The sequence below is a fragment of the Anomaloglossus baeobatrachus genome, chromosome 2, assembly GCF_048569485.1.
Source record: "Anomaloglossus baeobatrachus isolate aAnoBae1 chromosome 2, aAnoBae1.hap1, whole genome shotgun sequence".
NCBI lineage: Eukaryota > Metazoa > Chordata > Amphibia > Anura > Aromobatidae > Anomaloglossus > Anomaloglossus baeobatrachus.
In genome coordinates, this window is record NC_134354.1 from 27,807,711 (window position 1) to 27,820,892 (window position 13,182).

Consider the following 13,182-nt stretch of genomic DNA (forward strand, 5'->3'; position numbering starts at 1 on the left):
GTTTGTTTGAAAAAGTTGAAAGAGTTGAAAGTTTTGAAATGATAAGTGAAATTACCGAAGAAGTCACCTGATTTGTTTGTTGATTTGCAACCGGCTGGAGCCGGCACCGTTGTCCCCGTGGGGACCGTTAAAAGTTTATGCATGGGAACTAGCCATGGACAAGCCCGTGAACTCTGCAGGGCAACCACAAACGTTAGTGGCTTGTAAATATGTTGGGTACCGTTACCGTTTCCGCAGGCCGCCTCCGGAGAGGCAGGTTGGAGGGAGGGCCCTGAGCAAAGCAGGCCAGGGCCCAGCCACCAAAGGAACCGGTGGCTACCCTCTGGAAGGAAGGACAGATCCCGCTCGGGTACCGTGTGCTGGACTGTGGGTCAAGGGGTGCTGCCTGGGTTTTAGGGGCAGCATCAGGGCCAGGTTACTTGGGTGGGAGAGAGCGGAAACCGTAACCGTATACCGTTGCAACGTTTAAAGTAAAATGTGCCTCCCGTCTTGGGAAGAGTTTATTAAAAATGTTATGCATGTTATGTTTAACCCTGTTATCCCCTTTTTACAGAAAAATAAAACCGGTGTAGGACGGCAGCCCGCGGACGGTCTGCATTTTGCTAAGGGGGAATGTGTCGCCCTGGGCAAGCCAGGGGACACAGGTCACAACACCACCACACCCCACACTCCAGGTAGGCACATCTGCTAACCAGAAATCCTTGTTGCCTTCCTCCAGGAGTCTGTTGATGCACACCAGGGGGTGGGCCAGGCGGTTGGCTCCGCCCACCAAGGAGCTCACAACTCTGGAGGCAGGAAGTTACCAGGCAGAAGGCCCAGGCAGGGCAAGTGTGAGGAGCTAAAGTGAGAGTTAACAGAGAAGGAAAGAAAAGTGGAAAAGGAGGAAAGCAAGAAGTGGTGACAGAGCAGAGAGTGTGCAAAGCCTGAGAGCCCAGCTGAGTGTAGGGCTAGAACAGCAAGGTCAGCGACGGCGGTGACTGTTCGGAGGGGGGACCGTTTGGAAGTTCCTGGAAGGACCCCGTTGGCTGTGTGCCCGGTGGTCTGGAGCAGTGTTCCGAAGGACAGTCAGCACCAGGGCAGGGGCCTCTCGGACCCCGGCAAGGCTAGGAGTCGCCAAATTTGCCGAATCCGTCAGTGAAGGGGACGTAGATCCCCCAGCAACCAAGTCCCGATTGACGGCAACAACCCGACCATTACAGGGGAGACACCGCCACCGCCAGGGCACCAGTTTCCCCAGGGCCAGCGCCTGCGGGCAAAGTGTAGAGCTCCTCCGGCCCAGATTGCAGTCGGGGAGCGGGTAACCGGAGGGAATCCACCGCTACCATCAGTCAACACAGGTGCAAGGAAGAGAGACATCACCGTCACCTACCGGGAGTGCAGGTGCAGCCGTCTGTGGGACCGTCCTACCAGCCGTTTGGTTTACCGTACAAACTGTGTCCAAGTCTCAGGCTGAGTGAGTACCACAGTGCCGCAAGGCACAGCGCTGCCCCCGCGTCCCTGCGCCCTCCAGGCCCTACACTTCACATCTCTTCACTGGGTCCCGGGATCACCAACCCCTACCCACGGAGGGGCAACACAACACCTGGCTGCTCCGCATCACCATCCCCGGGACCCCCACGCTGAGCAGCGGTGGTGCAATCACCACAACCGTGGGTGGCGTCACGAACTATAACAATCCCCACACCCAACAAACATCCCCCCTTTCACTCACGGGCGAGGAGTGTCGCTCGAGAAACCCCGGGATCCGGCCCACCGCTCGAGCCACCACTGAGCAGCTGCCGGACCCGAGCAGAAGGGGTGAGCGCGGTGTGCTGACACCCTCCTCCCCGCCCGCGACAAAAACACCTGTATAAAAAATGACTGATGGTAGGTAGGACCCTGTTGCAGATTTTGCATGGGTGCCAAGTAGTCCCATGTGATGCTTCTGCCCTACACATCTGCATAGGCTCCTTTGTTTTCCATAGTTTTCTTTCTTGAGTCTTGTCAGGCCTCCTGAATCTTTAGAATGAGCTCTTTTCTTCTGCCCCCGATACCATGAATAGATGCACTTGCTGTCAGCGGTCACTGCATAAATTATTGGAGAGGAGGTAGAGGCAGCCTAATAAATATATTTCATGGAAAATGATGTAATGTCATTGCATTGGCTGCATTCTAGGACTGAGGAGATGTTTGACTGCAAGATGATTCCTGGGTCTTCAGTCAGGTCTCTCCATTTATAATGATAAAAATAGAAGCGCGTTGTAACCGCATATAAATATTGTATTTAATGTTCCATACCTTGTGTCAAATCTCCTGATTTATATTTGTTCAGCCCCCAGTTACTGTTTTCTTCTGGCTTTAAAGTTGCCTTGCAACCACTTGGTTCTATCTATGTAATAACCACCATCACTACAAGTAAGGTTTACGAATGTAAGTCTCCCCAAATGTCCGGGAATCATCCGTAACAAGGGAAGACTTCCTAGTTTCCTGAAAGATTGGTCTTCTGGGCGCACTGAACCCCAGTATCAAGATGTACATTTAGGGAACAAGAATGGAGTGTAGATGTGGAATGAGTAGCGTGAGATCAAGAAGCTGGTCCCCTTGACTGTTAAGGAAGGAATACCTGAGCTCATACCCATGGAAAACTAATCATGAATACGAACTGTTACAGTGAAAAATTTTGGGAAATTTCTCCAAAATTGATAACTATGGAGTGAATTCACAATTTGAAGGGCTGGTATCTAAAAGCCAAGGCAGAAGAAACACTGGTCTGTGGACCTCGGGTAGTGTAAAAAGTATAGGGTAAATCATATTCTCACCTTTGAAATTGCAAAAACTCCTACTGTCTCTTAAATTCATTCACATGTGGACCAAAGGAACTCTTTACTGATCAGTCTTCCTCTTACCAAACTCTCCGCTCTCCAAGCCCTCCTGAATCCAGCAGCCAGCATTGTATTTCTGTCCCGCTGCCTCACTGGTGCCTCCACCTTGGTCCAGTCATTGCACTGGTTACCCATTCACTACAGAATACAATATAAACTTATCTCTCTCACCCACAAAACTTTCCACAGTTCTACACCACTATACATCTAATTCCTCATCTTTGTCTACCACCCTACTCGTACTCTTAGATTGTAGCTTGTGAGTAGGACCCTCGAGCTATGTGATCAAAGCACAGACTCGTGTTCCAGCTTGGATATTGAATTGTGATGTTAAAATGTGATTTGTGAAACCTGTGCATCATTGATGTCATGGAGCTAATTTGGGATATCACGCAGATATCAAACCTATGTCATGAATTTTAACAAACAGCACTCTGCTGCCTCCAACTGTCAGGACAATACATAATTGACTGATGATTGATGGACAAGGCAATGGCTGCTTTCACTACTAGGCTGATAATTAGGCACTTTCAAAGTAAATGTACAGTATGTACACACCCGATTCAAATGCATGGAATATATATATATACATTAGTACGGTCAATGCCAAACCCCACAACAACCTCAAGAAAACTACCAATCATTTACACAGGCCGACAACATTCATTACTGTTAACGTCTGTCCTCATGAGGCTTCGAGGATGTGCTTTATAGAGCAAGAGGAGCAAAAAGATATTATAAAGGGGACAAGAAAATACAGTATATACAATTACATAAAAATAAAAAGAATAAACAAAGAAAAGTTATTGACCCGTGGTGGCAGGGATGCTACATTTCTTTTGAAGGCAAGTGCTCTGATTGAAATATGTAACAATACTCTAGCAAGTTGTTTCTTCCATATTGAACACAGCCGAAAACTAAGAATCTATGTTAATTAAACATCAGTCACTCTCACATACTTCCATTTGGTGGCCACAAATGGGGGCTGGTCAGTTGGAAGTGGCTCAGGCCCCAAAAATTATGGGATCTGAGATTTTTAGGATATCTGCACCCCTGGAGGTGATATCAAGGCCATATTTTCAATCCTGATTTTAGCCTACTATAGATAGCAAATATAGCCTATGCAACCGCATGCATTGGCATGATATTAATTTATGAAAGAATATGCATGGAATTCCCCTTGGGATCACGATTTCAAAAATATATCTCCCATAACTGTAGAACCTACGCCTGTCACAAAACCCCAAACATTCCAAACTGGAAATGGGATGCCAGCCTGTCTACTCTGTCTCTTTGAAGTCAGAAAGCCTTTATCTACCTCAGCGTTCTGTCGTATCTCAACCTCAGGTATATACAGAGCCCAGGCTTTGTATCTGGTATCCAGCAGTTCTACCAGTTCACTCCAAGGGGTCCTAACTGAACAGGGATCAGATGGTAGAGTGCTAGTTCTTGATTAATTTCCAAATTATGAACCATGTTTTAATAGATTGGTAGTCTTTTACCATTACATTATGACAATTGAGAAGAATCTAATTTTTAGAGTCAACTCTCATGTGTGGTTGGGTCAGTGAGAGACAGAATCCGAGTCATCAGGACCTTGATATATCCATCAATGTAAACCTGTTCAGCATTGCTGTTTGGATTTCTTATGATTAGTGGATCTCCAAGTTGTTATTCTGCTTTTTGATAAAAGTGCTATGGAAGAGACATGACATAATTTAATTGCAGATAACCACCTTGACTTGATCCTACTAGGAGCTTTTTCTTCAAAATATTTACCACCATTCTTTGGTCACTTTCGTCTCATTGATTTCCCCTCCGGCAATATCGATGTCTGGTAAGTGTATTCGTCAATCTGTCATTAACATTCCTGATCATTGTTGATTTAGAACTTTTTCCCTTTTTTGTAGGTTTCAAATCCCATGAAGTTACAATTGTATTCTTGGGTTAAAGTCAACTTATGGTACAAAAACAATGCCCCGACTTATCTCAAGAGGCAGAAGAATGAAGGCTTCTCGGCAAGGAACTAGAGTGGAAGTTGTTAATTTGCAGAACAATGCATATCCTTATTTTGCCTTCAATAAATAAACCTTGGAGCTCTCGGCTCCCACCTCATCGTGCCTTGATGTAAACAGATCACAAGAATGTTCTCATAACTTCTCAGTTTCAGTCCATATAGGCAGAGACTTTGCCCTCCGCATTGAAAAAAAAACATGAGATCATCAGTTCAGTTGTGCCTTTGGCCAACTGTTCTCAGGTAGTTTGCCACCATGAGTTGAACTCGATGGACTTAAGTCTACCTTCAAACTTAAACACTATGAACCCATCGACCCATTGTGATATCTTCACGGAAATCCAGAAACCAATGTACTGGCTTCTGTAAAATTTTGACCCCCCCCACATGAGACCACATAGTTGTATTGATGGAAGGTCACATTTCCAAGCCCTGACTAGGATCACCAATTTCAGGTTGGTCCAGTAGAACAAGAAGTCCAAGACTTAATGATGATGATGTGACAGCCTTCTGCCAGAGTGGAATGAATAGTCATACAGTCATACCAAGTGATGGTGGGAAAGTCAGAATTTTCAATTTTTCTTGGTCATTTCAGTAGAGAACCTGGTCATAAGGCCTCGTAGTCATGGCATAGTCATGGCTCTGGCCTAGGTTTCATACTTTTTGAAGTGGTTGTACAGTAGGTTCTGTATTATTGTTCATGATTTTTACATACCTCATCCATTCTCCAGCCATGTTTCCCATCCCTTGCATGGTTATGTAGACTCCCAAAATGTTGATTTCTATGATGTTCCAGTAGGGTTTTTGGGGCACTTAAGAGATTTTCCACTTTCAAATAATTTTGTGCTTGGTTGCTAGAAGACGTATTACTTATAATGTATGGAACCTAGATATGCTCTTAAACTCATATTTCTTATTTGACTGTGACCATTTTCTGTAAGGAGTACTTCTACATTCTTTCATGCTTTTGCCAGGAGTCAGTTCTATCTTCTGCCTCAGTTGTCCCTGGATTTTATATTGATTGGGTAGAGTAACTTGGCTCACAACTTAGTTATGATGGTTGTTGGATGGCATTTCTAGAGTGACTGTCATCATTTTCTATTGGGTGCTGTCCTACATTGGTTGAAACTAGCAATCAGCAAGCACCACCATGCTTGGGTATCAGTACTCGTAATGAGCAGTTGGATGCTTGGATGGGTACGACTCAAGTACCAGAGTATAATGAAAGTCAATGGTGAACTCAAGAATTTTTTCGGGAAATTTCCCGAAACGAGTACTGAGCACCCAAGCATGGTAGTGTTCGCTGATTACTAGTTACGAATACCGAGCACCCGAGCATGGTAGTGCTCGCTGATCACTAGTTACGAATACCGAGCACCAGAGCATGGTAGTGCTCGCTCATCACTAGTTACGAATGCTGAGCACCAGAGCATGGTAGTGCTCGCTGATCACTAGTTACGAATACCGAGCACCAGAGCATGGTAGTGCTCGCTGATCACTAGTTACAAATGCTGAGCACCAGAGCATGGTAGTGCCTGCTCATCACTAGTTATGAGTACCGAGCACCCGAGCATGGAAGTGCTCGCTCATCACTAGTTATGAGTACCGAGCACCCGAGCATGGAAGTGCTCGCTCATCACTAGTTAGGAGTACCGAGCACCCGAGCATGGTAGTGCTCACTCATCACTAGTTACGAATGCTGAGCACCAGAGCATGGTAGTGCTCGCTCATCACTAGTTATGAGTACCGAGCACCCGAGTATTGTAATGCTCGCTCATCACTAGTTATGAGTACTGAGCACCCGAGCATGGTAGTGCTCGCTCATCACTAGTTACGAGTACCGAGCATTCGAGCATGGTAGTGCCCACTCATCACTGGTTACCAGTACTGAGCACCCGAGCATGGTAGTGCCCACTCATCACTAGTTACGAGTACTGAGCACCCAAGCATAGTAGTGCCCACTCATCACTAGTTACGAATACCGAGCACCTGAGCATGGTAGTGCCCGCTCATCACTAGTTACGAGTACAGAGCACCCGAGCATGGTAGTGCCCGCTCATCACTAGTTACGAATACCTAGCACCCCAACATGGTAGTGAGCGCTCATCACTAGTCGGAACTTTTGGTTGGCAGGGATATCATACTTTCCAGGTTCAGCTTAAATCTAAACTCAAGTTGGATCAGAAAAAAAGAGATGGTAAATGCTTAAAGGGAATCTTTCATTATAGTTTTCTTTAATTTAAACTGTCTCCTCAAATTGCCATTGCTCCACTAATTGTGGAACAGTTATTTTTCTATTGTGCCCCTTCGTTCCAAATTTATGCCACCTGGTAATAAAGATGGAAAGTTTCCCTTCAGCAAATTGGGCGTATACCCAGAGCTTCTCAGTGGGAGTGGCTGTGTTTTGATTGGCCACCATCAGTGGAGAAAAGGTAAATACACACCCAGCAGCTCTGTGGTTTACGCCCAGGTAATTGAAGGGAAGAGTTGAACCAGTATTACGAGGGCATAACTTTGGAACAGAGAGGTACAGAAAAAAAAAGAAAAACTGTTCCAAAAACAGTGGAGCAGCAGCAATTGGAAGAGTTACTCAGTTTAAATAGAAAAATCCATTGAAAGGTCAACTTTAAAGAGGTTGTCCACTACTTTAACATTGATGACCTATCTTTAAGAGAGGTCATCAATGTCTGATCGGCTGGGGTCCGACACCCAGCACCTCTGCCGATCAGCTGTTTTTGGGGCTGGAGCAGATGGCTGTAAATGCTCCGTTTAGGAGCTGCCCTATCTTCTGATATTGGCCGCGGCCGGGTACTGCGCATCCGCCTCCTATTCAAATCAGTAGCTACGGATGGCATCAGTGGAAGGAGAGGCTTCGGAACTGAGCATTTCCGGCCAGTGCTGGCACAAAAAATAGCTGATTGGCTGAGGGACTGGGTGTGAGACCCCAGCTGATCAGACATTGATGACCTATCCTGAAGATAGGCCATAAATGTTAAAGTAGTGGACAACCCCTTTAAAGTTGACCTTTCAGTAGTGGACAATCTCTTTAATAATGATGACTCTAGCCATAATTTTGTGTTGGTGGGAAAGACACAATACTAAAGGGTTCTTTACACGCTGCAACATCGCTAATGATATATCGTCGGGGTCACGTCGTTAGTGACGCACAGCCGGCGTCGTTAGCGACATCGCAGTGTGTGACACCTTGGAGCAACGATCAACGATCGCAAAACGTCAAAACTCGTTGATCATTGACACGTTTCTCCTTTTCATAATATCGTTGGTGGTGCATGCCGCTGGTTGTTCGTCGTTCCTGCGGCATCCCACATCGCTATGTGTGACACCGCAGGAACGACGACCATCTCCTTACCTGCAACCACCGGTAATGAGGAAGGAAGGAGGTGGGCGGTATGTTCCGCTCGCTCATCTCCGCCCCTCCGCTTCTATTGGACGGCTGCCGTGCGACGTTGCTGTGACGCCGCATGAACCGCCCCCTTAGAAAGGAGGCGGTTCGCCGGCAACAGCGACATCGCAGGGAAGGTAAGTCCGTGTTGTGACGACATGGACACCCAATGCCTCTCATGGGTTAAAGTTTCTTAACATTCAGCCAGACGTATTGTTCTATTGTGTATTACCTCATGTTTGCTTAGCTATTGTTTCTCCAGACCCTTGCAGTAACCATTGTAATGTAGTTGTGTATTGCTAATGTGATTACCTTAGTAGCCATTGTCGAGTCTGTGACTTGCAGACTTCATGTAGATATCCTCAGTCTTTCTATGCACACCATTTAAATGAACATTATCCATGCAGCTTGAAATTCATCCAATGGGAGAGGCGATCTTGTCCAACCAATCGATGAGGACGCAGTGTATCCAAGTGGAAGGCTGTGGCTATAAAAGGGATTTCTTTAAACCACCAGTGGTTGTTGATAGATGCTGATGGACCCAGTCTAAGCTCTTAGGAGCTGACTAGGGGATTATAACCAAGATATCTTGTGGCTTCAATCTAGGGACTCCGGTTCCGATTGGAGGCCACATCCACAGTCTAGGGATTTCGACCCCGGCTGCCAGGATTATATCATCATACCAAGGACTACTTAAGGAAGAAACCCAGGTTGGGACAATTTGGTCACCTGGCTACAGACTTTGCAGACATCAGCCAGCTTCCTAAATCCGGCGCTATTCCTTTCTCGGTGGGTGCCCGCCAAAAGCGGGGTGCTGCTGGATTGGAGTAAGCGGCCCTGGAATCTCTGAGGCAAGGACATTCTAATCCCTGGTGAGCCAGCGGAAGGGTGAGACTCTGTTGCCTGTTACATTTGTGTGTTTTGCTGGTTATGTGTTATGTGCCGTTAACTGTTTGGGGATCCAATAAAGTCTAATTGTTGTGGTTCCCTCACCCTGTGTTGTCTGAGTAGTGTTACGCCCACGGTTGAGTAGGCCGGCTTTCAGTTAGGATGAGCCCTGAGCCACGCTGTCTTTCTAAAGGCGGCGGGTTTTAGTGGATGAGAGCACCCACTGAGCCCCGTGTCTCCAAACGTGTGACAGGTGTAAGCGATGTTGTGCGCCACGGGCAGCGATTTGCCCGTGACGCACAACCGACGGGGGCGAGTACGCTCGCTAGCGATCTCGCTAGCGAGATCGCAGCATGTAAAGTGCCCTTAAGACCTGGCTCAATTAATTTTTTAAAAAATAGATTAACTTGACCTGAGAACTAGTCATTAGTTGGCATTTTTAGGGAATTGTTCTAATTTTTTTGTTAGAACTTCTGCTGAAGGGAAAATAGTGGGCCAAGTGACTTGTGATAATAACCCTTCCCTGACATTTCTGGAGAGACCATGACATTGCTCGATATTGTGTCCCAAATTGGATCTCACCATTCTGTTGCTGGAAAAGTCATAGTAGAGAAACAAAGACCTACGAAAAATTGCTTTCACCTGGTCCTCCATTATGGTTCACTGGGAAATCGAGATGTTAATGTAGCACCCATGCAGTCTGGATGCCACAGCAGTGTTGCCCTCCCAAAAGGGTTAATGCTGAGTATGGAGGTAGTTGGGGGAAGTCCATTGGCCAGTAAGTACCATCGTTCAACACAGTTTCTCCCCCGGGCCAGCAGAGGGAGCTCTAAACCTGGAAGTTCCAGGGAGATTCCTTAAGCTCTGACCTGGGGGAGGAGTCAGTCAGTCTGTCAGGAGAGTTCAGAGGCAGACAGCTCCAGTAGTGTGGTGTGTGAGCTGGGAGCTGAGCTGGATCGCTCAGCCCAGAAAAAACAGTCCACAGCGAGGCAAAGAGAAGGACCTTGGGGAGGGGAGCGCAGCCAGCTCACCCTGAAGTCACTGCTTGAAAACCGAATACCGGAGTTCGGGGCCACTCGAGTACTCGAGTACCGGTGGTCGCATCCGGAAGGACAAAAGGACTTCGGGTCTCCTGTCCACCCCACACCCGGAGGCACAGCTGTAGATCCAGGACTTGGAGCCGCAATTGGGAGAGCGGCATCTGTGTCAGTCCACGCAGCCTGCCATACAGGTGAGGTGAAAATTACCTCAGAGAACAGCAGAACGGGCCTCAGCATAGCTGAAGCAGTGGGGCCCTGCATAAACAGACAAAGCGTAGGGATCAGGCCTCATTACTCGCCTGGCCAGTTTGAGTTCTCTGACTGTTTCCAGGCTACCGGATCGCCACCGCCATCTGTAACAGGCTCCCTGGATGTCTCCGGTTGAAAACGGTAAAGGAGACGGTAAAATAAATCATTGTCTGTGTCTGTTCCCTTCCAATGCCCTGTCAACCCTGCAACATACAACCAGGAGTACTATAAGTCCCATACATCCGGCTCCTGCTGCTGAAGTCCACACGGTCCCTACCTTACTACACCACGGTAGACTTTACTAACGGTCGCCCCGGAGTACCGCTCCACCTGTGGGGAGCAAGAAACACCTCAGCTGCCATAACACCAGCCCCGGGAGTCCCGTCCAGCAGCTGTGGCCCACATATTCGCAATCCACTGGTGGCGTCACAAACTTTATTTTAATTCCCTCCATCATCTCCCCCATCTACCATTTTAATTGACTCCACCAGGGTCACGGAGTCGGGCCCTGCCACCGCTGACTACTCCGGACTAGTCCGGCCCGACACCGAGTCACTTAAGGCCCTGGGGCGGGCGAGTCATTAACGTAGTCTTTTACCATCATTTATAGGTCATGACGTTGTACTCCAGATGTATAGGTGGCAAACTTTTTTTAATCTGGACATGTAAAGAAATTGATTGAAAAATGTATTGTACCAAAAGCCATAAAAAATGTCTTAAAAAACACACTTCCTCCTCAAAAATATGGACTCTTGAAGGGCTTGGTTGATGACATGAAGAATGGTCCACCAAGGCTGGAGCACCTGGACAGTAAACACCTAGAATAAGCTGATTTCATGCAGGTTAATATGTAATTTGATGTTATAGATGTAAAACACATTTCTATAACACAACATATGGGAATTTTCTGGGATGATTCTCCTAAATGTGACTTATGTGTAGGGACCACCACCACTTTATGAAGCATTGGGTATCACCGTGTTGACATTGGCAATGTTGTCCTCATTATTGCCCACTTGCCTCACATTCTAAACATGGCGCCATTCTGTGAATTTGCCGTAATAACATTCAACACAGTAGTTTAAATTCTGTACATACCATCTCAGCCGAATGTCGGAGAGTGAATTATATGTTAGGTCCCAGGAACACAACTGGATGCAGAAATATGTAATGAAGATATATGCGTGCAAGCACCTACATCAGACATCGTGTGCGGGTATTAATCGCTGGACGCGATCATTTCATAACAAACCCAAGCGGGAATATAAACTCTGCCACCTGCGGAGACGCTATTCCTTATCTGAACTCAAGTGGTTCTCGTGAAACCAAAATGAAATTCACAGCGGTGAAGGTGATCATTGTGTAGCTGGCGCACTAACTCTGCACTGTCACTGTGATTAAGTGACTCAGTCCTGGGTGCGTTGTGGTCTAGTGCCTCATCATCCGTGTCTAGTGGTTTAGTGACACAGTCTCTGATTCCCATTACTTCAAGTTCCCAATGCCTGGTGTTTATAGATTTTTAGCTCCTGTCCTTTGTCCCTGGTGTCTAGTAGTTTAGTGCACAAGTCTTAGGTGTCCAGTAGTTTGGTTCATCAGTCCGTGTTGTCCAGTAGTTTAGTTTCCCATTCCCCAGTGTCTGGTAATTTGGTGCACCAGTCTATGATATTTAGCACTTTAGAGCACAGGTTCTTGGTATTTAGTGGCTTAGTTCACCCTAGCTGATGTACCTGTGACGCCCCTGCAGTAACCAAGTGTCATAAAAATAAGGTAACAATTAAGGTAACAGCCCAGGTCCAACATAACTGTGCCAGCCACTACACACACACTAGCACACCAGGACATTTACACTCGCTGTACCCGGCTGGGAGCCTCACTTAGCCAGATGACAGGGCTGGGCACTGTGAGATAACAGGCAACCAACTGGGAAGAAAAGACCAAACCTGGGGTAGGAGATAGTGACCTGGGGAGTGTGGGTAGTCTGCAGAAGACAGGAAGTGGTAGTTACTTAGGAGTAGACCGTGAAAGAAGAAGGGTATCAAGATAGACCAGAGACTCTTGAGACATAGAAAGAAGGAAACACACTGCAAATACCTGAGTTGTAAGAACAGCCACTCAGAGGAGGAAAGTAGTTGTGGAGAGAGAGAGCAAGCCCCAAGGACAGAGGACCCTGTGGGGTGGACATCCAATGCTCAAAGTACTTTGCACGCACGGGGTGCAGAACCCCAGAACACACACGGACTTCAAGCCCTCTGTTAACTCTGCCAGGCGGGTGGGTTTCTAGGACTCATCTGCCACCCTTTGATGTCCGAGACATCTGCAGCAAAGCGGGACCGGGACACATACCCTGAAATAGTCTACGCTGCCTGCGGCAGGACCCAGACACCAGGAGGACCTCCAAGTGGTCCTTTTATGTCACCACCGGAGTCCGCTCCAGCGACTTTTTCTCCGATCGCCAGGCGACTCCGTGTTCCTGCCGTGGATGGTGCTGGTGATGGGAGAGGAGTCGATGCCAGCGGCACCAGTGGGCGCAGGCTCCGATCATCCACTGGGCTGGGTTATCTTGGGATCTGCAGTATCACTGGCTGACTGTGGGTGGCATGTGTCTTCCAGCTGAAGTTGCCAGCGTTCAGCTACAGCCAATGGAAAGACACCACACCCTTCTTAGTTCCCCTCCTGTCTGCTGACCCCTGCCAGAGATAGTTCTGTTTTCTGACTATCCTTCTGCCT